This window comes from Hyperolius riggenbachi, chromosome 1, assembly GCF_040937935.1.
Source record: "Hyperolius riggenbachi isolate aHypRig1 chromosome 1, aHypRig1.pri, whole genome shotgun sequence".
NCBI classification, from domain to species: domain Eukaryota; kingdom Metazoa; phylum Chordata; class Amphibia; order Anura; family Hyperoliidae; genus Hyperolius; species Hyperolius riggenbachi.
The window spans coordinates 388274125-388300271 of record NC_090646.1 but is presented as its reverse complement, the minus strand read 5'-3'; positions in this window follow the sequence as shown (position 1 = coordinate 388300271).

Below are 26147 nucleotides of genomic sequence, written 5' to 3'. Positions count from 1 at the left end.
AGCAAGTGAACAACCAGCAGTATATATACTCTAGGACCTTTCCAGGACCTCCCTAATTGCTGGTCCAATGGGAGCAGTGGAATTTGTCAGCTGACCCAGCTGGTCAGCCGACACCCTTCTAACTGCTATTTAAATTCTGCCTCAGTGCTCGCGCGCGTGTAAGTCTGAATCTTGGTGGACTATCAGTCCCAGCCACACCAGTACTGTTTTGCAATGTATCTAATGCGGGGGTCGCCTCTGATGTGGATTCCGCCGTTACCAATGCGGATTCCGCCGCACTGCCCATGCGGCATGCGGCGTCTTTTCCGCGTTGTGACGCCATGCTGGACGCGGAAACAGCTGCCTCACCTCGAGAGACGGCGGCTTTTCCGCGTTTCCTCACAGTTATTCCTTATAGACACAAGAAAGGTTCATCACATTCTCTTCTCTGACAGACTGCAGCTTTTATGTATTTATGAATGTATCCAGAACCCCTTATTATGTACTATACAATGCTGCATAACGTTCTAGTTCTTTGGTAAATAATAATAATCGTTATTGTCAATGGCATCATAATTAACATCATACTCAAAAGAGGGAACAAGTGAACAAATAGAATCTTCAGAGATATCCAATGCAAGAAGTACTATTATACGTAATCCAGCAAATCTGGACTGGTTCAAACAGTGGCATAACTACAATTTATGGGGCCCCCAGTGTAATTTTAATGGGGCCCCCATGTTCAAACCCCTTCCCTTAACTCCCCTTGGTGCCCCCCGCAGCATTGGGGCCCATCTTCCAAGGGTCATAAAACAAGTAGGACCATCATGATCTTCTACATCGGAATAAGGGAAGGTTAGTAGTAGGGGCCTCCACAGCTCAGGGCCCTTCTACGATCTCAGGGGCTTCTCCCCTCTAGTTACACCCCTGGTTCAAAGGGGAGAGTAAGATGACATGGCACCTTCAAAATAAAGAAGCACAGAGACAATGGGAGCCCAAAGAGTGCAGTGAATTCTGAAGTCTTGGAGAAGATGAAGGTGGAATGGTACTCACAAAATAAGGTTGCTAAACTTGTCTCTACTCGGCAATACTGAGGTCTTCTTATCCCGTCATTCTCTTGTAGAACAATACTTCGTGCCTAAAAACATTAATGTAACAATTGTTCAAAATTCTGCACATGGGTTGTTACCATCCTTGAAATTATCGGTCCCTGGTAAGTCTATTAAAACATACAAATATATATCAATTTAAGATGGTTACAAATATTGTTGAAGGAGGCCAGCAGGCTACCATACACTTTCTAACAGCAATATATTCTAGAATTGCAAGGTAAAATAATGCATATGTAAATAATAATAACAAATTACCAACCATAAATAAAATCTCCCATTTCACACGTAACAGTTATAAAATAAAGTACTTCCTCACTAGAAAAATAAAGCTCAGTGTGCAGTTGGTCACTAGTGGGACATGCAGCTGAGCTATTATGCAGCCTAACATTTACACATAATTGTATTCAGGACCATAGTACTTTTTAAGAAGTTTTTTTTCCCGTTATATTTCAGCTGTAATATGTTCATTTAATAATAATAATTCCTATATGTGTATAGAATTTTTCTCCTGTCAGACTCAGACGCTTGAGAGGCAGCCACTAGAGCGCACTCAGTAGGCAGTAGCTATGTTAGGGAGTGTTAGGGAGTCTTGCCCAAGAACTCCTTACTGAATAGGTGTTGGCTTACTAAATAGGAAGAGCCAAGATTTGAACCCAGGTCTCCTATGTCAGATGCAAGGCCCAACACATGTACTCAAAACTATTGTCAACTCTAGGACCTGTTCCACATGAGTTTAAAACTTACTTGGAACATGTAATACATTGATTTGATATGCTATTAAATTTGGGTTTAGCGTTTATATAATTTAATCAGGATTATAGAATATCACTACATTCTATGTATTAATTCACTGCAGATCTGTTGTAAATCTCCTGAGAAAAGTGTGCATATATAACACAGAGGTGCTGCCCATCACTTGCAGACCTGGTTCAGTGCATGAAGTCACTGTCCATTTCCATCAGCTTTCCATCCACTTCCATGCTTTTGCACAAAAGTGCATTGAAAAACACTGAAACATGGAACACAGAGCCTGAATGTCAGCAATATCAATGTTTCTTTGGTTTAGCATGAATGACAGGACTTAAGGTGGAACTTGAATTTCGAACACCAGCAGTATTGCATAGACCCAAACTTTAACAATGTCCTCATTCATGTTGGCAGTGACTGGCTTGGATTGCCAACAGAGTTAAACTTCCTAGACAGAAGTTCTTTGTTTATTCCCATAAGCAGACATCATTTTCACATAGATTTAAAATTGCTGAGATTTGGCAGTGATTACATGATTTTTTTCTGCACTCTTTTAATCAATATAAAAATACTTTAGCATATTAAAATCAGAGGAGCAGGCTTAGATTTACATGACTAGAGCCTATAGGCACAGATATCCAGGCACCCTAGACTGTGCCCTCCATGAACATACAAACCCCGCTGAACTGCATCACAAGTGTGCTGGCTGTCGCTTCTCCCTTGTCACTCTCACCAGCTGTCACTTCTCCCTTAATTCCTTTGCCCCTCATAGGTACCTACAGGTGTCCCCTGGCAATAGGTAGCCAGAGGCACCCTCAGTATTAAGTAGCTATTGGTGCCCACTGCCCCGATTGAAGGGAAATCTCATCAGTGGAATGCAGAGACCCAGGTGAGTAACCTCTCAATTGTGCTCTGCTCAGGACTCTGCATAGGGAAGGAGGGAGGGAGGTGCTAGGGTAGGGGAGTGAGCCACCTTTCCATCACGTGCCTACAATGCCTTATGGTAAATCCGGCCCTGCAGAGGAGTCAGAGTAGAAGGATTTGTCTACGGACTCTACCTCCCTGCTCCCAATTGCTACCTTTACCTGGATAATATCAAATCCTAGTCAGGATTGCTCGGAGATCTGTGTTTTTTATATAGATGTTGCATGTTTCATCATTATTATTATTATTATTATTGATTTATATACTGCCAGCATCTTTTATGGTGTTTTACAACAAAATACAGGATATAACAATACTAAATAAACAATACAGTTAACAATACAAGAAAATGGTGGATTACTGCTAATGCAGTGAACAAATCAACTATAGAGTTTTACACAAGGGTGGAGAATATGCACACACATTACACAGCATTCTAAGACAAAAAGGAAAAAAAGCCCTGGCCAAAAGGCCTTACACTCTAAAGGTTTACAGGATAGGACAGAATGTGATAGGTGAAAGGAAACTGTGTATGAGATGGTAGAAATCGTAGTCAGTGGCCTAGGTAGAAGAGTATACTTGCATGAAGAGGTGGGGTTTCAGATTGCACCTAAAAAGGATAAGTGTGGGTGAGTGGCAGACGTGTTGAGGGAGGGTGTTCCAGAGGAGAGGATTGAGAGAAGTCTTGTAAGCAGAAGTGAGAAGAGGTGACCAGAAAGGAAGACAGGAGAATCTTGTTAGTAGAACAGAAATAGCGTGTTGGAATCTGGTATCTGGAAATAAGTTTATAGAAGAAGTAGCTTTATATAAGAAGTAGCTAGGTTGTAAAGAGCTTTGTAGACTAGAGTCGGGTTTTAAAATGTATCCTTTGTATAACTGGCAGCCAGTGAAGGGACTGACAGAGGGGGATTGGGCTAGAGAAGCGGATGGAGAGGTGGATGAGTCATGCAGCAGAGGGCATCTGTAGCATGACAATGTTTTTTTTTATGAGCTCAGAACATAATAGTTTTTTTTAGTGAAATATTCTCGCTAAATGCACCCACAATGAGATTGCAGAGACTGCAATCACACAAGTGGTAATTTACCAAACTTTCAAGTGAACCTGAGGTGAATGTTACATGGAGGCTGCCACATTTATTTCCTTTTAAGTAATACCAGTTGCCTGGTTGTCCTGCTGATCCTCTGCCTCTAATACGTTCAGCCTTAGACTCTGAACATGCATGTAGCAGATCAGGTGTTTTTGACATTATTCTCAGATCTGACAAATTGTGTGCTTGTTTCTGGTGTACTTCAGACACTACTGTTGCATTAAGGATCCGTAGGGCTGCCGGTCAACTGGTATAGTTTAAAAGGAAGCCAAGGTGGCAGCCCCCATATCATTCTCACCTCGGGATCACTTTCAGCATCTTTCACCAGGTTTCTATATGACCCAGTAGACGGATTCAAATATTTACCACAGAATAGTAAAATCTTTACAAATCCAGGAAAGTTTGATGGACCACTTATTGGACTCCCTCTGGAGATGTATGGAGATCTCTGGTGTTACCTTACTAAATTAGTGTAATGCTGGGGGGTCATACTTTCTGACCACCCAGCGCAACAAGGCTAAGAGCTGGATAATGGAAGAGGCTTCACAGATGGACACAGGAGTAAGGAACAAGAGAGCAAGATTGCCCATAGCAAATGCAGCTCAGGGCCGCCTATCAGGCTAGATGCTATGTAATACAATACACAACAGACGTAGTCGGTAAAAGGCTTGGGTCATACACGTTTAATTCAGATGTCAGCTGTATTGGAAGGATTAGGCAGATTCGTAGTCGAGAGGCAGGCAAAGGTCGGTACACAATACATAATTACAATAATACAATACTGACTGACTAGAGTACATATATATCGTGCTGATGCGCAATATATGAAATGTAGCTCTCAAATAACTCACTAGCTAAAGCACAAGTAATGATTATTAACAAGACAGACAACAGACAGACAGATGGACGGAATGCTCAGCCAATCTAGTTGCTGTTTCAGCGACGGCAACATTCACACTGAGATAGACAAGACTAACAGATAGGAGCGAACTAATGGCAACTGCTGCTATAGTTCATCCTCAAGAACAAGGCTAGAAGGAATACTACCAGTCACCAACGTGGTGCTGGCAGAATCTAACTATCAGGATCAGAAGGACTTCACTGACCCCCGCAGGCCAGCAAACATCCAGTGGGAGTCCTTTGCATTCACAGCCAGCTAACAAATGGTAATAAAGCCAGCTCAGAATTGAGTGATTACCATTCAGGTGTGTGGAGATTTGCATACCTGCATCCATTGGCTGATGCCAGCATAAAAGTCTGCCTCCCATTTCAGACCCCGCCCGACATAGCCTTCAGCTCTCTGAGTTGTCGTTGGGTCTATGCTGTGAAAGTTGTTATTGTAAACGTATAATGCCTTGCTCTGTGCAGGTATAAGATAATAAACCTGGACTGCTGAAATGTTGTAGCTGATCTGAAGAAAGAACATGAATTCAAAATTTTGCAATTCTGCAATAAATTCAAAAAAGACTTATTGCCACCATTATAACGGGCTAGCAATCAGGAGTTCAGTAGCCTCCCTGGCGGTATGGACGAGCTGAGTTCATCCAGCAAAAACTTGCAAAAAACGTTAATGACGAGCTGAGCTCGTCCATGCCAACAGGGAGATTTCCTGTTTCTCTGCCCCGCCGGCTGCATTTTTTTCTCATCAGAGGGATTCCCCAGGATGGCTGGATGCCTGACTGCACGCTGTGGGTAGCGATCTGTGCTACCCACAGCGTGCAGAACAAGCATCCAGCCACCCTAGGGAATCCCTGGGCAGCCAGCGGGGCAGGGAATGTGCGGGGTTCCCCCCTGTATGCGGAGGCTATGTGGGCGGGGGATCCCCCTCTGTGCGGGTGGGAGGATCCCCCTTCTATGGTGGCTGTTGTGAGTGGGGATCCCCCTCTGTGCGGGTGGGGGGATCCCCCTTCTATGGTGGCTGTTGCGGGCGGGGATCCCCCTCTGTGCGGGTGGGGGGATCCCCCTTCTATGGTGGCTGTTGTGGGTGGGTATCCCCCTCTGTGTGGGTGGGGGATCCCCCTTCTATGGTGGCTGTTGCGGGTGGCCTATTCCCCCCTCCCTCCCAATCCCCCCCCTTCCGATCTCCTCCCCCCCCCTCTAAGCCCGTGGAGTAAATAGTTGTACTCAACCGAGGGCTTTCTCCAGCGACGCAGCAGCACTTCCTCCTCCATCTCCAAAGTCCCGGTCTCTGTACAGTTACATTACGAGGCTTGGTGACGTCACCAAGCCTCATAATGTAACTATACAGAGAACGAGACTTCGGAGATGGAGGAGGAAGTGCTGCTGCCATCGCTGGAGAAAGACCTCTGGTGAGTACAACTATTTACTCCACGGGCTTAGAGGGGGGGGGAGGAGATCGGGAGGGGGGAGATCGGGAGGGAGGGGGGAATAGGCCACCCGCAACAGCCACCATAGAAGGGGGATCCCCCCACCCGCACAGAGGGGGATCCCCGCCCGCAACAGCCACCATAAAAGGGGGATCCCCCACCCGCACAGAGGGGGATCCCCGCCCACAACAGCCACCATAGAAGGGGGATCCCCCCACCTGCACAGAGGGGGATCCCCCGCCAGCACAGCCTCCACATACAAGGGGGAACCCCGCACATTCTCTGCCCCGCTGGCTGCCCAGGGATTCCCTAGGGTGTGCTTGTTCTGCACGCTGTGGGTAGCACAGATAGCTACCCACAGCGTGCTAGGAGGGGGGGAGGACCGGGAGGGGGACATCTGGCTACCTATAAATCTGGCTAAACACCTGGCTCACTATATACCTGGCTAAACACCTGGCTCACTATATACCTGGCTAAACACCTGACTCACTATACATCTGGCTAAACACCTGGCTCGCTATACATCTGGCTAACTATACCTGGCTGCACATCTGGCTAACTATATATCTGGCTAACTATACCTGGCTAACTATACCTGGCTGCACATCTGGCTAACTATACATTTGGCTAACTATACATCTGGCTAACTATACCTGGCTAACTATACCTGGCTGCACATCTGGCTAACTTTACATCTGGCTAACTATACCTGGCTAACTATACCTGGCTGCACATCTGGCTAACTTTACATCTGGGTCTTATACTCACCATTGGCATGCTGATCCCTCGTCGCGTACCTCTGATAGCTTCCCCAGTGTCTTCTTCCATGTCCCTTGGCGGATTTTGCTTCTCCCTCGGCGATCACATGTCCCCCGTTGATCGGCGTATATGACACCAGAGTCACACAGCGTCATCAACATCTTGCAGAAAACACTTTTTTTTTTTAAATTGAATTCAATACAATAACCTGTATTGAATTCAATATAAAAAAAATTGGTTGCAAAAAAAAAATGGTTGCAAATTATTGGAAATTAATTGAAACACTTTTTGCACGGAAATCCTGGGGAAACTGAATGCCAGGGTGGTTAAGAGGATATGGTAATGGAAATATTCTTAACCAGTTATGGATCACAAAAGCTATGAATTCTAAAGGCTTTTCTCTCAGAGAAGTGTGATTCAAAACATCAACTGCCCAATCAAAAAGAAAATGCTGAAGCCTGAAAATCTGGATTTAATAAGAATCTAACCAATTCTGGCATAAATTTCCTTACTGTTTCACAGTCAAGCTTTTCAAATCTTTCAAAAGACAGGGAACCATAACACACTCCTCCATGTGATTTTGTGTTTGGCCCGACATAATGTAAAGCTGGGGGGTCATACTTTCTGACCACCCAGCGCAACAAGGCTAAGAGCTGGATAATGGAAGAGGCTCCACAGATGGACACAGGAGTAAAGAACAAGGGAGCAAGATTGCCCAGAGCAAATGCAGCTCTGGGCCGCCTATCAGGCTAGATGCTATGTGATACAATACACAACGGTTGGGTCATACACGTTAATTCAGATGTCAGTCGTATTGGAAGCATTAGGTAGATTCTTAGTCGAGAGGCAGGCAAAGGTCGGTACACAATACAATATTACAATAATACAATACTGACTGACTAGAGTACATATATATCGTGCTGATGCGCAATATATGAAATGTAGCTCTCAAATAACTCACTAGCTAAAGCACAAGTAATGATAATTAACAAGACAGACAACAGACAGACAGACGGAATGCTCAGCCAATCTAGTCGCTGTTTCAGCGACGGCAACATTCACACTGAGATAGACAAGATTAACAGGTATGAGCGAACTAATGGCAACCGCTGCTATAGTTCGTCCTCAAGAACAAGGCTAGAAGGAATACTACCAGTCAACAACGTGGTGCTGGCAGAATCTAACTATCAGGATCAGAAGGACTTCACTGACCCCCGCAGGTCAGCAAACGTCCAGCAGACATGACAATACAGAGCAAGGCATTATACATTTACAATAACAACTTTCACAGCATAGACCCAATGACAACTCAGAGAGCTGAAGGCTATGTCGGGTGGGGTCTGAAATGGGAGGCAGACTTTTTTTGCTGGCATCAGCCAATGGATGCAGGTATGCAAATCTCCACACAGCTGAATGGTAATCACTCAATCCTGAGCTGGCTTGATTACCATTTGCTAGCTGGCTGTGAATGCAAAGGACTCCCATAAGAAATACATGCAGTATTATGTAACAACATGCATGCAGGAAATCCAGGGCTATCTGGCTGCAGCTCAGCTACAACAAGCAATTGGTGGAATGATGACAGCATACTGAGCTGCCCAGAACTGCAGAGCAATTGCAAATGACAATGAGACCCATTGCAAATGCACAACCGAATGCAAGCAGATAAACCAGAACTGTCCGTTTGCAGGTCCACTGCAACGGACAGAATACCCTACAGGAGGGATCCTTACAATTAGATTCAATATCATGTTATATATCTTTCAGTTCTGTGATATAATCATTTTAAACTCCATTCATAACTCCTATAATCACAGATCGTGATTGAGGGTAAAATTCTCAATAAATAGAGCACTGGATTGCATAACATTTAAAAAATTATCTTTTGCAAATGTATTGTGCTTAGAAATATAAACCACAGATTTCCTTAGGTGCACAAGAAGTCAACACACAATGCTGACATGTATTTATTATTGAAGAACTGACATCTCCCACAAAGTTTTACAGAGTACATAGTCATTTCACTAACTTTCTCTCAGTGGAGCTCACAATCTAATCCCTACTATATTCAGTCTAATGCCCCAAACATAGTCAAAGGCCAATTTTAGTGCGTGGGGGGTTCCCCACGCACCAAAATTGGCCTTTGACTATGTTTGGGGTAATATGTTTTCAAGTTGTGGGAGTGATTGGGCCAAATTGAAACACCTTTTTTTTTTTTATAAAATACATAAAATCACCCCATTACATCAGCTGTAACCATAAAATGTAGTGGAATAATTTAAGACTTTTTTTTAGGAACTGCGTTGGTAATAATAATACAACAGTTGCTGCTACATGGGTCAACATAGTGGTAATGAAAATAGCTTCACACTCGATAACGATTGTCTGTGCTCTTCTCAGTAACAAGGCATGTCCATACAGTATCTTGTAATTATGGAACATAACGAGCTTGAAAGATGTATAGGCAATCTGTGTACAGTGCTCTATATTTAGGCTAACCTTGTGCTAAAGGCTTTTATACTTTTTCTGCCCCTAGGCTAAATATGTTGTACCCTTCCTTTCATGTGCATCATCACCCCTCCCATTCCATGTGCTGCCTCTCTTCTATGTGTATCACCCATGTACTGCAGCTCCTCTCTTTCATAAAAAGCTCTTTTGAGCATGAGCCCTTTTTCATGTGCTGTTCCCCATTTTCATCCTCCTCTTCATATGTAGCAACCCTTCTATCGTCTCCAGGTACTCTTTAGGCTGCAGCCGCCCAAGGCTGGGGCCTTTGTAGCCTTTCTAGAAAACCGGCCCTGCTTGTAGTATAAAACAGCTCTTTATGTAGAGGTACATAATACTGATTTCCATGCCCACTTCAGCTATGGAAAAATTAGAAATATCTTCTCACTTTTTACACTTACGATACATGAATGCCATTTCTTTTTATAAGGTAATGTGCATCATAAATCAAGTGATCAAAGCAGCCCTCAAGTCTGATTAGCAGATGATATATGTAATGTCAGACCAACAGATGTTGGTATAGTATTAAGCAACAAAATAAGTGACAAATTACAAATTCCCTTCCAAAAGAAAATCATTATTATCATCATGCGTGTGCTGTATATGGTGTTTACATTTTTCACAGTGCTTCACAGAGTACACTATGAACAATTCATACCATTATCTGTCCCTCAAAGGAACCCATAATCTAATGTGCCTGCCATAGTTACAGTCTGATATCCTTATCATAGTCTGAAGGCAGTTTTGGGGGGTAAAGGCAAATTAATCTTCCAGTATGTTTTGGGGAAATGGGTGAAAATTGGTGTCTAGAATAAACCCACATTCACAGGGAGAACATAGAGGTTCCATAAAGACAGTGTCCTGGCCTGGAATCAAACCTGGGTGTTTAGCGCTACAAGGCAAAAGTGCTAAGCAGTTACCAAGTAAAGAATGTATGTTGCTCACAACCTAATAAATGTAAATAAAGTTTTATATACAAAATATTACAGATGATAAAGTCCAAAGCATTAAGTTTTAACACACAGTAACATGGATTCTTCTGTGTACCCTGTAAAGAGCTGTGGAAAACGTGTCAATACTTTATAAATTCATAATAATAATAATACATCATTTAAATAAAACATTTGAAATAATCTACATTCCATTTGAATGATATATTAGATGATCAGGTAATTCGTTCAGACAAAAGATCTTCTAATGAAATGCAAATCAAATACATTCAGTGCAACAAAAAAGACTGATTCATCTTATTATACAGTAGCTGATAGAAAATGTATTCACACAAATTTTAATGAAATTTAAAGTGAACCTGAGCTGAAAAAAAGGCTTCCCTGATGTCCACGACCCCTTCACTGAAGCCCTTATCTTCTGGCATTTTCACATGGGGCACATCACTCTGTGAGTGCAGGAGCTCTGGACTTGGACCCATGGCTTAAACACTGTATTGTTGTCCTTGATAAAGGGGTCCTGAATGTCCTCAAAAGGTTGGAATACAAATGATTTCAGCCTAACTTGAACATGAGTAATTTATTTTTACTTATCTTATCTTTACTCATTTTGAAAAGCTCTCTGTTTTCATACAAGCAATCATAAGAATTCTCCAATCAAAACACACACGCACAACAAACTGGAACTCTAGCAGTGATAAAAAAATAAATAATCTGTATTCGGTTCTGTTGTTTTTATCACTGCTAGAGTTGCAGAGAATTAATGATTGCTTGTATGGAAAATGGCCACTCCTCTCAGCCCCTCCTCTCAGAAACTCCCTGCTGTGCAGGTGGATCCTCTGCTTCTCATGGGATGCAAAGCTATGCTTTCAAAGGCCTGACTGTAAAATCATTGCATGTGTTGCTCAGTATGTGTGTAGGCGCCTTGCTGTTGTGCATGTGCATGTAAGAGATGCATATGCATTTCTCATAAGTGGGTTTTTTTATTACACTATGCTAATTTTTGCATGCAGTTAGGTAACATGTGCTAATGTAATTTATCAATAAATCTATCTTTGTTACATTCAGTGAGCCCACGCTCTCATATTTATTGCAATGACAGTATAATACAGGGTTGTGTATACTCCTATGGAGTAAAGAAGGTTATAGCATATATATTATTACATTGATGGTGGCTGTTTACCTGTACTTTTCTGCCTGTTTTCCCTTATTCTCACAGGATGAGCATGGCTAGCCTTGTTTGTCCATCTGTTTTCCTAGTCTTTAGAAAGGCAAACCACAGATTTCACAATCATCTTTCACTTAAAGAGGAACTTCAGCCTAAACAAACATACTGTCATTAAGTTACATTAGTTATGTTAATTAAAATAGATAGGTAATATAATCTCTTATGCTCAATCACAAGAAAATGTATGCGTGCTCTACACCAAGCTTAACCCTTTCAAGTCTAGCTGTGCAAATCTGGCTAAAATGGCTTACCATGAGACATGCTCACGCAGAAATGCATCTGCTTTCGCATGCCAAACTTTGCAGGGTCAAAAACCAATACCGCGAAGCGGTTGCCCTGCGGGAATTAGTTCATGCTATACAGCACTATCCAGGAGCGCCTCGGGGAGGCTTCCCATTGCCCCCATACAACCAGGGGGCCGTGGGGCCCCAGGCTCTCTCAATGCCTAGGGACCACAGCAACACCCCGGAGGTGGAGGCTGGGTAGCGCAGACGACCCCCCCAAGCGTGGCCGGTGCCGGGGGGGGGGCATCCGCACCCATCTCCCAAAAATGTAAAAACAGGCACATACCTGAACGTCCATTGCGTTCTGCTGCTGCGCATCGACTCGGGGCACTGCATGGGAAAGGAGTGACGCATGGGTCGCCCCGAGCTGTGGGGCTCAGGGCTGGCTCACACACATCACTCCAGAAGGGGGGGGAGGACAGGCACAGACAGCCCACTCATAGAGCAAACCATCCACCACCTGCCTCCAAAGGACAGAATGCAAATATGCTCAATCACAAGAAAATGTATGCGTGCTCTACACCAAGCTTAACCCTTTCAAGTCTAGCTGTGCAAATCTGGCTAAAATGGCTTACCATGAGACATGCTCACGCAGAAATGCATCTGCTTTCGCATGCCAAACTTTGTAGGGTCAAAAACCAATACCGCGAAGCGGTTGCCCTGCGGGAATTAGTTCATGCTATACAGCACTGTCCTTTGGAGGCTGGTGGTGGATGGTTTGCTCTATGAGTGGGCTGTCTGTGCCTGCCCCTGATGAGTCATTGATGTGACGAAATGCATAGGGCGGAGCGCTGATGCACGTGATTGGACAAGGAAGTAGTGCCGGCCGGTGAGGGAGCGCGAGTCGAGCTGACGCTGGAACAGCTGAGCAGTTTCCGGGACCGCAACTGTTTACATGCGCTCTTACCCTGCGTGGTTTGTGAGTTTAATCTTTGCTTTTAATTGCATTAAATTTTTATGGTTTTACGCTATGTGTGGCTCTTTAGTCCACAGTTTGAATGGGAGTTATTAGCCTAAGGAATTGAGGATTACGCCATCCCCTGATATATTATCAATCCCACCTCCGGAGATCTGGGAGGACAGCCCGGTGAGTGCGGGCACAGAGGGGGGTGTCCTAACACCGGTGCTGGAAAGAGGTGTCTTCTTAGTCTACACAGTTGGATTAGAGTGGTGGTGGTTTCTGCTGTCTAAACCAGGCTTGGATTTGCAGTATTACGCTATATGCTCTTATTTTTCCCTTGCATGTTGACGTGATTGTCCGGCCAAACAAAATTACAGGACAGTCCCTTGCTTCAGGTGGTTGGATCCGAGGAGTGTACCTGCTGATGATTTTGTGAGACTGTTCTGATTTTATTTCTGTTTGAGACAAGTGTGCGCGTTGCTATTGTATTCTAATCTGTATGTCCACACATTGACATTTGTTACGCGAACCACAGAGTGCAATTTTTCCAAAAGCGCATATCTATATTTTATTCATGTCTCATGGTAAGCCATTTTAGCCAGATTTGCACAGCTAGACTTGAAAGGGTTAAGCTTGGTGTAGAGCACGCATACATTTTCTTGTGATTGAGCATATTTGCATTCTGTCCTTTGGAGGCAGGTGGTGGATGGTTTGCTCTATGAGTGGGCTGTCTGTGCCTGTCCTCCCCCCCCCCCTTCTGGAGTGATGTGTGTGAGTCAGCCCTGAGCCCCACAGCTCGGGGTGACCCATGCGTCACTCCTTTCCCATACAGTGCCCCGAGTCGATGCGCAGCAGCAGAACGCAATGGACGTTCAGGTAAGTGCCTGTTTTTAAATTTTTGGGAGATGGGTGTGGATGGCCCCCCCCGGCGGCGGCCACGCTTGGGGGGGGCCGTCTGCGCTACCCAGCCTCCACCTCCGGGGTGTTGCTGTGGTCCCTAGGCAGTGAGAGAGCCTGGGGCCCTGCAGCCCCCCCCCCCCCCCCCGGTTGTATGGGGGCAATGGGAAGCCTCCCCGAGGCGCTCCTGGATAGTGCTGTATAGCATGAACTAATTCCCGCAGGGCAACCGCTTCGCGGTATTGGTTTTTGACCCTACAAAGTTTGGCATGCGAAAGCAGATGCATTTCTGCGTGAGCATGTCTCATGGTAAGCCATTTTAGCCAGATTTGCACAGCTAGACTTGAAAGGGTTAAGCTTGGTGTAGAGCACGCATACATTTTCTTGTGATTGAGCATATTTTCATTCTGTCCTTTGGAGGCAGGTGGTGGATGGTTTGCTCTATGAGTGGGCTGTCTGTGCCTGTCCTCCCCCCCCTTCTGGAGTGATGTGTGTGAGCCAGCCCTGAGCCCCACAGCTCGGGGTGACCCATGCGTCACTCCTTTCCCATGCAGTGCCCCGAGTCGATGCGCAGCAGCAGAACGCAATGGACGTTCAGGTAAGTGCCTGTTTTTAAATTTTTGGGAGATGGGTGTGGATGGCCCCCCCCGGCGCCGGCCACGCTTGGGGGGGGGGGGTCGTCTGCGCTACCCAGCCTCCACCTCCGGGGTGTTGCTGTGGTCCCTAGGCAGTGAGAGAGCCTGGGGCCCCGCAGCCCCCCCCCCCCCCCGGTTGTATGGGGGCAATGGGAAGCCTCCCCGAGGCGCTCCTGGATAGTGCTGTATAGCATGAACTAATTCCCGCAGGGCAACCGCTTCGCGGTATTGGTCTTTGACCCTGCAAAGTTTGGCATGCGAAAGCAGATGCATTTCTGCGTGAGCATGTCTCATGGTAAGCCATTTTAGCCAGATTTGCACAGCTAGACTTGAAAGGGTTAAGCTTGGTGTAGAGCACGCATACATTTTCTTGTGATTGAGCATATTTGCATTCTGTCCTTTGGAGGCAGGTGGTGGATGGTTTGCTCTATGAGTGGGCTGTCTGTGCCTGTCCTCCCTCCTCTTCTGGAGTGATGTGTGTGAGCCAGCCCTGAGCCCCACAGCTCGGGGTGACCCATGCGTCACTCCATTCCCATGCAGTGCCCCAAGTCGATGCGCAGCAGCAGAACGCAATGGACGTTCAGGTAAGTGCCTGTTTTTAAATTTTTGGGAGATGGGTGTGGATGGCCCCCCCGGCGCCGGCCACGCTTGGGGGGGGGGTCGTCTGCGCTACCCAGCCGCCACCTCTGGGGTGTTGCTGTGGTCCCTAGGCAGTGAGAGAGCCTGGGGCCCCGCAGCCCCCCCCCCCCGGTTGTATGGGGGCAATGGGAAGCCTCCCCGAGGCGCTCCTGGATAGTGCTGTATAGCATGAACTAATTCCCGCAGGGCAACCGCTTCGCGGTATTGGTTTTTGACCCTGCAAAGTTTGGCATGTGAAAGCAGATGCATTTCTGCGTGAGCATGTCTCATGGTAAGCCATTTTAGCCAGATTTGCACAGCTAGACTTGAAAGGGTTAAGCTTGGTGTAGAGCACGCATACATTTTCTTGTGATTGAGCATATTTGCATTCTGTCCTTTGGAGGCAGGTGGTGGATGGTTTGCTCTATGAGTGGGCTGTCTGTGCCTGTCCTCCCCCCCCCCCTTCTGGAGTGATGTGTGTGAGCCAGCCCTGAGCCCCACAGCTCGGGGTGACCCATGCGTCACTCCTTTCCCATGCAGTGCCCCGAGTCGATGCGCAGCAGCAGAACGCAATGGACGTTCAGGTAAGTGCCTGTTTTTAAATTTTTGGGAGATGGGTGTGGATGGCCCCCCCCCCCGGCGCTGGCCACGCTTGGGGGGGGGTCGTCTGCGCTACCCAGCCTCCACCTCCGGGGTGTTGCTGTGGTCCCTAGGCAGTGAGAGAGCCTGGGGCCCCACAGCCCCCCCCCCCCGGTTGTATGGGGGCAATGGGAAGCCTCCCCGAGGCGCTCCTGGATAGTGCTGTATAGCATGAACTAATTCCCGCAGGGCAACCGCTTCGCGGTATTGGTTTTTGACCCTGCAAAGTTTGGCATGCGAAAGCAGATGCATTTCTGCGTGAGCATGTCTCATGGTAAGCCATTTTAGCCAGATTTGCACAGCTAGACTTGAAAGGGTTAAGCTTGGTGTAGAGCACGCATACATTTTCTTGTGATTGAGAATATAATCTCTTACCCACCTTGTTTTAAAAGAACAGGCAAATGTTTGATTTCATGAGGGCAGCCATCTTTTTGGTTGAAAGGAGGTGACAGGTAGCATGAGACACAGTTCCAACTGCCCTGTGTGCTGATCACCCCTCCCAGTTGCTAGGCAACGTGAATAACAACATAGGAAATCCCTTCATGCTTTGCACAGCATCAGGGAAAAAAGCCCAGGCAGTTTTCTTTGATGGGGCGGAGCTTAAGCTTTTGTACAGCTAAAAATAAGGCTTATGTAAGAAACAAAGTTCTGATGCTGTGAAACTGTTAAAGAAACACCAAGCCTTTTCAGTGCTGCTGAGTAGATTTTTAGTCTGGTGGTTCACTTTAAATCATCTCATTACTAACAATTACTGCTGAAGTTGTCTTCAGGGAAGCTAAGGGACTCTAAGGTCTCATTCACAAGGGAGGCTGAACTGTGTGCTTGTCGAACAGTCTAGCTCTCTGGCCACTAGGGCCGTTCGGCCCTAGTGGCCATGCAGCAGGATGGCAGCATTTACAACACTGCACATGTGAGCACTTAAAACGCAGTGGTTTTGTTTGGCTGCAGAAAATCATAACAGTTTGCATCTGAGCTCGGCCGCAGCTGGACTCAGATGTGATTCCATAGGGGTGCCACCTCTTCACCATTGCTACTGAGTTCTAGCAAGTGCGTGGCCAGTGCAAGAGGAGAGCTGAACCTATGTGCAGGTTAGGGTTATCATCGGTCACAGATGGGTTACAATAACTTTGACAAGTGCTCATTGAACACTGATTGGTGTCTGGGAGGATTTGCAGGAGAGCAGGAGGAAGAGGTAAGCTTTGACTGAAGTTGCATTATGCATCCTAGGGCGATTGCTCAAAATACGTAAACAGGTCTTCAGTGTCATAAACTTCTACTATCCTGCCACACTGGCTCTAAGAATATCAAACAGGGATTCATTCATTACTGCACTACATTACCACTGGGCATAGTCAATAGGGTTTAAATAATTCCAGCCTGCACGCAAATTGTATGCAACTTGGTATCAGGCCAGTCAAATTCAGCAGGATTTGCATTGTATTGTCCCATTTCCAAACTGCATACAATTTGCATCACATTTGCATGCAAATCAAAAGTACTAGCATCTCATTGACCATCTCTAGCTACCACCAAAAATGGAATTTAATTTTCCAAAGGTATAACAACAACAAAGGTACAACAACAAGATGGCGCCGGACGCGGACGCCTCGGCCACAGGGCTCCGGCCTTTTCTGCTTTTTTAGGAGGAAATCTCTCCTCCACTCACCTCTGAGCTTTACCTCTTGCTGAGGTAGGAGGCAGAGGACATGGGTACTGCCGGTCCGGCTCTGCATCGGCCACGGACCGGCACATGACGGCGAGAGAAACAGCTGCTCGGATGGCCCACGTGCAGTGCGCACGCATGGGGGACAGCACGGAGCTCTGCTGATCTGCCGCCGCTGCCCCTGCATCATCGGCGACCATCTGTGACACCTTTCAGGCCCCCCTCCCTAGTCCACTGGGGAGGATGTGGGAACACGGGAGAGCGCTCCTCGGCGCGAACCATCAGCCGCATGACGGCGGCGGCATGCCAGCTGATCAGGCGGTCAGCTGGTTCGGGGCCCACGTGCCCTGTTTGAAAATCCACCGCCGCTGCCCGGATTGCTGAAGGGGAACTGTGTAGCCTGCCGCTGCTGGAGCCTCATAACACACGGGTGCCACACTAGCAGCTCTCCACCGCTGCTGCCGGGTCCTGGATCAGCGTCTGCCTTTTTACGCAGACACAGCAGGTCACTGATCCCATCCCGGATTGCTGCCCTGAGCCAGCCACCGCCACAACAGGAGGCTTCAGAGACCCCACACCTAAGCCGGCCCACGGGCGAGCGGCCGGCACAGAGCTCAGCGTCCACGTGGTGCGGGTCGCATAGTCACCGCTTCCTGCGGGACCTCCCACGTGGAAGAGATCCTCAGCTGTGCTCCAGAGAGGGTCTCCACCACCATCTCCACCATCCGCAGCCTCCATCCTGCTCGGCCACCCAGTGCCCAACTCTGCCACTGCTGAGGACCGAGCCAGCCTGCACCACCACCCAGCCCTGAAGATCAGCTGTTCACCTGCCGTCCGGACCACAGGCATGGACACTCTCGGAATGATTGTCGGACCCAGGGATTTATTAAATCTACAGCCCTAAAAGGACTCTGCCTCTGTCTCTCTCCTCCTGCCTTGGCTCTGTCTCTTTCTTCCTCAGTCTCTCTTCAGCTATCCCTTCTCTCTATCTCTCTCTCTCTATCCACTCTTTTCCAGGACACACGGGGCACCTGGAACCGCTACGGAGCTGAGTGAGCGCCACCCAGAGATGGCAGGCTGCTCCCCTCACATAGCACCCCAGACTCCCCCAGCGTCCCTCACTACAGTTATGTGCTGTATGTATATATAGGTATATGCTTACTTGGATACTGTCTGTACCTGATTGTATGTGTTGGATTGCATGTATGTGTTTGTACCATCTCCGACCCTGTATGAGCCAAAAATAATTCCGGGTACAACCCCCGTTGTACTTGGCGAAATAAAATGATTCTGATTCTGATTCTGATAAATGAACAATAGAAAATAGTATAAAGCAAAATACATAGGGCACACCGCTTATAGAAACAACTACTCCCCCACTTCTCCAGTTTCCAATGGCACATGTATAAATGCAGGCTGCCTAAAGGGGCCCATACACCTAACGATTTTCCCATTGATAACGTTGACGAACAATCGATTTCCGACCAAAATCGATCCTTACCATCGATTTCCTTCGTTCCTGTCCGTGCGGAAGATTTCGCTCGATCGCCGTTCGAATGTCCGACGCCCGACACAATACAGCGGCAATACATTACCTGCTCCGCCGGCGCGTGTCGCTGCTGTCACCGCTGCTGCTTCTATGCTGGGCTCCAAGTCCGACAGGCTTTACTTCTTCCTGTCACGGCAGGAAGTTTAAACAGTAGAGCGCCTTCTACTGTTTAAACTTCCCCAGAGAGGAAGTGAATCTGGAGCCCTGTACCCGAGCATGGAGCAGAAAACAGCGGAGACCGGGGGACTCGCAACGGCCGGATCAGGTAATGTATGCGGGGGTGGCGGCGTCAGCGGCAGCTTCACCGATGGTGAATCGATTTCATGCTGAAATCGATTCACAATCGGTTTGCAGTAAAGGCAGCCATACGATCCCTCTCTGATCAGATTCGATCAGAGAGGGATCTATCTGTTGGTCGATCTGATGGCAAATCGACCAGTGTATGGCCACCTTTACAGTTCAGTACAGTAATCCTTATATTGCTCATAAAGCAGTAAGTATATGAGTGCGTTCTACTGTTAGCCTACATTGTTTTGGGCAACAACACTATATCAAGTGCCCTTGAGTGTCCTGCAAGTTTTCTTAGTTCAATTATATCTTTTATACAATGTTCTACAGCATCTCAATGAGAAAAGTCTTGTAACATTTTTCAGCTGACATTGCTTTCACAAGATACTTAATTGTAAAATAAGCAGTGCTGGCTTTGTGTGTGCTACTATTGAATATGGTATATTGTGTTCCATAGACTCTATTACTTGCATTGTGGCTCTTTTTCATCACTAATAACATTTACTTATCTTTGTTGTATTGTTTTCCCTTTCTCAAACTTACATTGTGTGGCGGTTGAGAAATCTTATTCTTGTTTACATGACGCTCAGTGAATAGAGAAAGTCTTTTGCCATCCTGCTGAGACTGTTAACAATAATCCACTTGACTAATGTCAGAGTTCATTCAGTTCCAGGTTTCTTTTTAGTCCCCCACAGGTGTAATGAAATGTGTTTCTGCTATTTTTTGCTATTTAATGAATCCCAGAATCCTGGAATTAAACAATGCTGTGTGTGTGGATAGCACCAGGGAACACAAAAAGCTAAAGTTATTTCACTACTTTAATCTTATAATTGTTGCTAGTGAAGGGTTTTCAAAGTGAAACATCAGTTTAAAAAAAAAATGCCAACTTCATGTGAATTCTTTAATGATCAATGGTGTTGGTAAGTATTCAAGACTAATGCTAGGTCCACACAATGCAATTTTCTGAGAGATCTACTGTCAGATCGATTATTTACAACATGTCCAATCTGATTTCTGATCAATTTTTTGAGCGATTTTTCATAAAAGTGAATGGAAAATCGATCAAGAAATCGATCGGAAATCAGATCAGACATGTTGGAAATAATCCATCTGACAGTAAATCTGTCAGAAAATTGCATCGTGTACCTAGCATTATGCTTAGCAGTGGTGCGCTGATACATCTATATAGCTAATTAGTCCTGCTTCAGAATTGCCTATCAGGATGCAGCACAGTGTGCTCCTTTTACACGCATAAGGCTGTTTCATACCAACAGCTGAAGGCAGTGAATGGAGTCACATCTAAGCATTGTCGCAGCCATGTGTTGCAGTTCTCCACCACTGGGTAACACTACCACATGTCAAGCACTGAAACGCATGGTATAAAAATGCTGCCATTCAGGTACATTTTAATTGCACTCGAATGGCGCTCATGGGCAGCAGACTGGATGCTGAATTGTTAAGCCAGGCAGTTCAGCCTACTAGCTTCCAGCCAGAAGTGCCTTTCATTTTCAATTACATGCAGACAAATGGCAGCGTTTGGTAACACCAAAAATAGTATCTTGTTGCCTCTTAGGACAGCAACCTACATGCTCAGATTCAACTTCAAGAGGGGGCCGCCTGTCCACTGCCCGTGCCAATCGCTAGCAAGCACCTGGCCAGAGAATTGGGAACAGCTAATAGGTGGTGACTTCATGCCTTTAGCTGCCCATGGAAAATATGCCCTTGGCTGTCTATGATGACAAACCTGGTGATTCAGAGGGATATGTGCTGCTGTACCGTATCACTCAAACGTGTCAGTGTAATCTCAGTATGTGGAAAGCTGAAGGATGCCTGTAAACTGAAAGGTAAGTGCGCATTACCAAGCAGCGGCTGACTATTAATGGCTGCCTCCCTGACAAATTTTAACATACATACTAATGCAATTATGTGTGGTCAGGGGCGCCACAATCAGACTGCCTCATCCCACTTTTAACCCAAGCATTACCCAAACTTAGGGAACATGTTTGCTGTGTGACTCAGGATCAATGATAACTGGAGGGCACCCTAGGCCTCCAAAGGGTGAGCAGTACAAGCCGGGTTCAAAGTGCTCTAACTGCCTGGGAAAACCATCCACAACAACACCCCAGGTGGGGGAAAGCAGCGCAGGCAGTGCCCTAAGTGCTCTCACCACCTAGAAAACTACCCCCAACTACTCCCCAAAGGAACAGAAAGTTTACAAGTATTACAAGTTGCTAACATGTAATTGGATTATGATGTGAAACCAATATCTGTTTGTCTCATAGAAGGTGTGGTGCAATTGCCCATCCTGTGCCTTTAAATCTGCTGAGAGGTGTTCCCAGTATTCATTAAGTCAGAGGCTGCTTGGTCTGAATCTCTACCATTTTTCATTAGACTAGTGATGTTTTTGCACCATAATATTAGTTAGCTTGGCTACATTATGATAGATGTCATGCACTACGCCAGTGTTCCCCAACCTGAGCCTATCTCCACTGCTGCCAAGCAGCTACTCTCCCTCACCAAATCCCTTGGTCTCTCTCAGCACACAAATTCCACCACCCACCGCGCTGGTCATACTCTTGACCTCATATTCTCAAAGTCCACCTCCCTCAGCAACCTGGACATCGCACCTTTCCCTATCTCAGACCATCACCTCCTCACCTTCACTATCTCCACACCAACAACTTCTCTCCCCACCCCTCAGCCTGGTTGATGGCAGAGAGACCTACGTAATCTCAGCCCAAATGTCCTAGCAAGTCCCCTTCTCTCCCTCTCCTCCCACCTACCCACCCTAACATGCCCCAGTGAAGCGGCTGCACAATATAACCTTGCCCTCTCATCTGCTTTAGATCAAGCTGCCCCCTCAATCTTCCGCCCTATCAAGCCCCCCAACCCTGGCACAACACCCACACACGTAACCTCAGGAAAGAAACTCGAGCAGCCGAACGGAAATGGAGGAAATCACATCTCAATGCTGACTTCCTAGATTACAAGGCCAAACTGTTACTCTTCCACACTGCCCTCTCTGAGGCTAAACAAAGGTACTTTGCAGCACTGATTGTAACCCAAACTTCCAACCCTCGACAGCTTTTTGCTACCTTCAATTCCCTCCTCAACCCCACTCCTCCCCCTCCCAGCTCCTCCCTCTCAGCCAATGACCTTGCCAACCACTTCACCACTAAAATTGCAACAATACGCAATGAAATTTCCCTCCTCCATCCCTCCCTTACCAATGCGTCTCAGGTTGTCCCCTTGCCTTCCCTCCCAGCGGCTCCCTTGTCTCATCCACCCCTCGCCTCTTTTGCTCCTGCCACCATTGATGAAGTCAGCCTGCTGCTAGTGGCTTCCCCCCCCCCCCACATCCTCTCCCTGTGATCCGGTACCCGCGAATACTCTTCGTCCCCACTTCCCTGACCTGGCCCCAGTCCTCACCTCCTTGTTCAATCTCTCCCTTTCCGCAGGCATCTTCCCCAAAGCATTCAAACAGGCCACTGTGCTTCCCCTGCTGAAAAAACCCTCACTCGACCCATCCCTACCCTCAAACTACCGCCCAATCTCCCTCCTTCCCTATGCTTCTAAACTTCTCGAACGCCTAGTCCACCAGCGCATTACCCAATACATCAACACCAATACCCTACTTGACCCCCTACAGTCTGGATTCCGACCTGCGCACTCAACTGAAACAGCCCTCGCCAAGGTGGTCAACGACCTTACCCTTGCCAAGGCCAAAGGCAGTTATTCCATCCTGCTCCTCCTTGACCTCTCTGCAGCATTTGACACTGTTGACCACTCCCTCCTCCTCCAATCACTACAGTCCATGGGCATCCATGGGCTTGCCTTGGCCTGGATCTCCTCCTACCTATCCAATCGCTCCTTAACCACTTCCTTCAATGGCTCCTCCTCAACTCCTGCCCCCCTTTCAGTTGGGGTCCCCCAGGGCTCTGTTCTAGGCCCCCTTCTTTTCTCCATATACACTTCCTCAATTGGCAAGCTTATCTCCTCCCTGGGCTTCAATTACCACCTTTATGCAGATGACACTCAGATTTACCTCCATACCCCCGATCTCTCAGCCACCACCATAAACAAGGTCTCCTCGTGTCTCTCAGCAATTTCCTCCTGGATGTCAGCTAGGTTCCTAAAGCTTAACCTAGACAAAACTGAGCTCCTGATCTTTCCACCCCATGCTGCTGCACCCATCCCAGGTTTCCACCTCACAATCGACAACACAACCATTCTCCCTACCTCCCAGGCCCGCTGCCTGGGTGTCACCTTGGACTCTGACCTCTCCTTCATCCCACACATCCAAAACATCACAAGAGCCTGCAATTTCCACCTCCGTAATATCTCCAAGATCCGCCCATTCTTAACCCCGGACACGACCAAACTGCTCATCCATGCCCTCATCATCTCCCGCCTTGATTACTGTAACTCACTCCTTTCTGGCCTCCCCCTGAAACGCACTGCCCCCCTTCAATCAGTGATGAACGTGGCTGCAAGACTCATCCATTCTTCGCACCGCTCTGCATCCACATCTCCCCTTTGTGAATCCCTGCACTGGCTCCCTATCCGTCTCAGGATAAGTTTCAAGATTCTATGCCTGGCGTATAAATCTGTGCACAAAACATGCCCTACCTACATCTCGGAGCTTGTTCACAAGTATACACCAGGTCGCCCCCTCCGTTCCTCCAACGACCTTCGCCTCACCACCCCGCGCATTTCACACTCCCATGCCCGCCTGAAGGATTTCTCAAGAGCTGCCCCCACCCTCTGGAATGCCCTTCCACCACCCATCAGACTTGCTCCCTCTTTCAACACATTCAAGCAAGCCCTCAAAACCCACCTCTTTATGATGGCCTACCCACCTCCTACCACACAGTAACTCTCTAAGGAATATTTAACAGCCCCCCCTAGTGTTTCCACCCCTCCCTTTAGATTGTAAGCCTCTGGCAGGGTCCTCCACTCCCTAGTGTAATCTACAGGATCATGTGCTCCTGTCCTATGACAGCCTGTACTTGTATTACTGGGCCTACCTAACCAGCCCATATTGCATGATCATGTATTTTGTACAATTTGTATGTATAACTTTGTTCTATGTGTATAACCCTATGTATGTCATCCTTGTATCATTGTATATATTTATTGTCCAGCGCTGCGTAATATGTTGGCGCTTTATAAATACAATAAATAATAATAATAATAATAATAACCATGTCCTCAAGGCCCACCAACAGTACATGTTTTGTATAAATCCACAGAGGTAGTTAATCAGCTCTGCTGAGACACTTAATTACCTCACCTGTGCATGTTTGTGGTTTCCTTCAAGACATGTACTGTTGGTGGGCCTTGAGGACAGGGATGGGGAACTCTGTACTACGCCATTGTAACCAAAATTGAATATTTTGATCCAGATGATCAGAAGTATTGTAATTTCTAAGGATTTTTATCACATTTCTGAAGAAATGAAACTTTGTTGTTCTTTGTCCTATATGATATCTTAAAAAAGTAAAACACGTTTCCATTCTTAAAGGGACCCTGAGCAGATCACGTGAGTATGCATTTAAGCATACCCACGAATACATGGTAATAACCACTCACTTACTGAGCCATGATGTACAGCTTTCTGCCCCCCGGTTTGGCTGGCGTAGATTGGATTGGGGCCGGTGACTCTCGGAAAAGTCGCGCTTTGACTCCGGAAGCAGAAGTTGGCACATGCTTCGGCTTCCGTCATCCTTTTCTAAGCCTGAGCAGCGCGTCATTGTTCTCAGTGCACAGAGGAGCTTCTAGGGTCACAGTGCGACTTTGCTGAGAATCGTAGGCCCCAATGCAGTTTACACTGGCCGGATCGGGGGGCAGAACACGTAACATCACGGTCGCTAAGTGAGGGGATATTACCATGTATTTGTCGGTATGGTTAAATGCATACATGTGCATGTGTACTAGTTTAGAACGTGTGCATGCGCAGTTCTGAATAGCTTGTCTCCACTGGAGGAAACTTCTAAGAGGCTCTTCGACAGTGAGAGACAGTCAAAGAAGAGAACAGGGAAAGGTAGAGACCTGAAGACAATGAGCAGCACCACCAGGCTTCTTATGATAAGGAAATCTAGCCCTCCATGAGCTTGATTCAATTTTTCAAGCCAATTCAGAGGAAGGTTAAGAAGTTTTGAACAGCATTTGTTATGTCGTAAGAATAATCAACTGACATTTTTTAAAATCAGCCATGGCCATTTGTCACAGAGAAAAATAAAAATAAGAATTTCCAAAGAGTTTTCTAGGACTTTAAGAGATAAGGAATGTACAGTATGCTTAAAAATGTTGCTTTATAAACATGCTTTTACTTTACAGAATGCTATAAAGACATGCATTGAAAATCAGCTATGAAAGAAAGGCACGATTCAAATCCATTACTAGTGTTAGTCATACAACAATGCATTTGCTGTTAAATACATGACCCAAGCTGAGTAAAGGGGTTCTAAATAATAGGTTTCAGTCTCCATTCTTCTGTATAACAGAACGATTAAAGGACAGAAAATTGTTCCTTGAGCAAAGCAGAGCACTTCTCTTAAAACACACTTTTTTTTTAAACCTAATATGGCATTAAGTCAATAACATTTCTGGGACATTGACCTGCTTAGTATCAGAAGGGGTTTTCAATTAGTTTTAGCTGATTTGGTGTTAATGAAATTAACAACAGATGCACTAGAGGAGCAACAATCAGACAACCACTAAAACAGAAATGGTTTAACAGGTGGATGCCAATGACTCTTTCCTCTCTTCATCATGTGTTTTATTAGTTTTACATTTGGCTATGGTCAGTGTCACCAGGGCCGGCCTTAGGTTTTATAGCGCCCTGAGCGAAGCCAGATTATGGTGCCCCCCCCCCCCCCCCCTCATCCTACACACACACACACACACACACACACACGAGGAATAGGTAATATTGGGATGGACAGACAGACAAATATATATACATTGAGAGAGAGAGAGACACACAGATATAGGGAGGGAGGGAGGGGGGGAGAGAGAGAGAGAGAGAGAGACATACAGAGAGAGAGAGAGAGAG